The sequence below is a fragment of the Hordeum vulgare genome, unplaced genomic scaffold (assembly GCF_904849725.1).
Source record: "Hordeum vulgare subsp. vulgare unplaced genomic scaffold, MorexV3_pseudomolecules_assembly, whole genome shotgun sequence".
NCBI lineage: Eukaryota > Viridiplantae > Streptophyta > Magnoliopsida > Poales > Poaceae > Hordeum > Hordeum vulgare.
Window position 1 is genome coordinate 50,001 of NW_025422753.1, and position 1,995 is coordinate 51,995.

Below are 1,995 nucleotides of genomic sequence, written 5' to 3' on the forward strand. Positions count from 1 at the left end.
GCGCCATGGAAAACGGGTGAAAACCATGTGCGTGGCATGGACGGATGAACGTACGGGCACACGAGCCAAAAAACGTGAACTTGAGGAAACGGGGAAACACGGGGTATGACGGCCGTTTTGCAAAAAACTGGGCGCGCACCATGGAAAACGGGTGAAAACCTTGTGCGTGGCATGGAAGGATGCACGTACGGGCACACGTGCCAAAAAACGTGAACGTGAGGAAACGGGAAGAAAAACGGGTACGGGGCCGTGTTGCAACAAACTGGGCGCGCACCATGGAAAACTGGGGCAAACCATGTGCGTGTCATGGACGGATGCACGTACGGGCACACGGGCCAAAAAACGTGAACGTGAGGAAACGGGAAAAAACGGGCAGGGCGGACGTGTTGCAAAAAACGGGCGCGCACCATGGAAAACAGGGGAAAACCATGTGCGTGGCATGGACGGATTCACGTACGGGCAGACGTGGCAAAAAACGTGAACCTGAGGGAACGGGAAAGAACGGGGTACGACGGCCGTGTTGCATAAAACAGGGCGCGCGCCATGGAAAACGGGTGAAAACCATGTGCGTGGCATGGAAGGATGCACGTACGGGCACACGGGCCAAAAAACGTGAACGTGAGGAAACGGGAAAAACGGGTACGGGGCCGTGTTGCAAAAAACTGGGCGCGCCATGGAAAACGGGTGAAAACCTTGTTCGTGGCATGGACGGATGCACGTACGGGCACACGGGCCAAAAAACGTGAACGTGAGGAAACGGGAAAAACGGGTAGGGCGGCCGTGTTGCAAAAAGCTGGGCGCGCACCATGGAAAACAGGGGAAAACCATGTGCGTGGAGTGGGCGGATGCACGTACGGGCACACGGGCCAAAAAACGTGAACGTGAGGAAACGGGAAAGAACGGGGTACGACGGCCGTGTTGCAAAAAACTGGGCGCGCGCCATGGAAAACGGGTGAAAACCATGTGCGTGGCATGGACGGATGAACGTACGGGCACACGGGCCAAAAAACGTGAACTTGAGGAAACGGGGAAACACGTGGTATGAGGGCCGTGTTACAAAAACTGGGCGCGCACCATGGAAAACGGGTGAAAACCTTGTGCGTGGCATGGAAGGATACACGTACGGGCGCACGGGCCAAAAAACGTGAACGTGAGGAAACGGGAGAAAACGGGTACGGGGCCGTGTTGCAATAAACTGGGCGCGCACGATGGAAAACTGGGGCAAACCATGTGCGTGGCATGGACGGATGCACGTACGGGCACACGGGCCAGAAAACGTGAACGTGAGGAAACGGGGAAAAAACGGGTACGGCGGCCGTGTTGCAAAAAACTGGGCGCGCACCATGGAAAACAGGGGAAAACCATGTGCGTGGAATGGACGGATGCACGTACGGGCACACGGGCCAAAAAACGTGAATGTGAGGAAACGGGAAAGAACGGGGTACGACGGCCGTGTTGCAAAAAACTGGGCGCGCCATGGAAAACGGGTGAAAACCTTGTTCGTGGCATGGACGGATGAACGTACGGGCACACGGGCCAAAAAACGTGAACTTGAGGAAGACGGGGAAACACGGGGTACGACGGCCGTGTTGCAAAAAACTGGGCGCCGCACCATGGAAAACTGGTGAAAACCATGTGCGTGGCATGAACGGGTGCACGTACGGCCACACGGGCCAAAAAACGTGAACGTGAGGAAATGGGAAAAAACGGGCACGGGGGCCGTGTTGCAAAAAACTGGGCGCGCACCATGGAAAACGGGTGAAAACCATGTACGTGGCATGGACGGATGCATGTACGGCCATACGGGCCAAAAAACGTGTAAACGGGGATCCGGGGAAAAACAGTGTACCCCTTCTTCACAAACGAAGGGCAGGGGTCCCAAGGGGGGCTAAAACCCTCGGGTATATTGGGGAGGAGGGGGCTCCTTCCTGCTTGGGTGTGGGAAATCGGTGGGTTTGCATATGAAATCATATGCAAACCTCCCGTTTCTCCCGT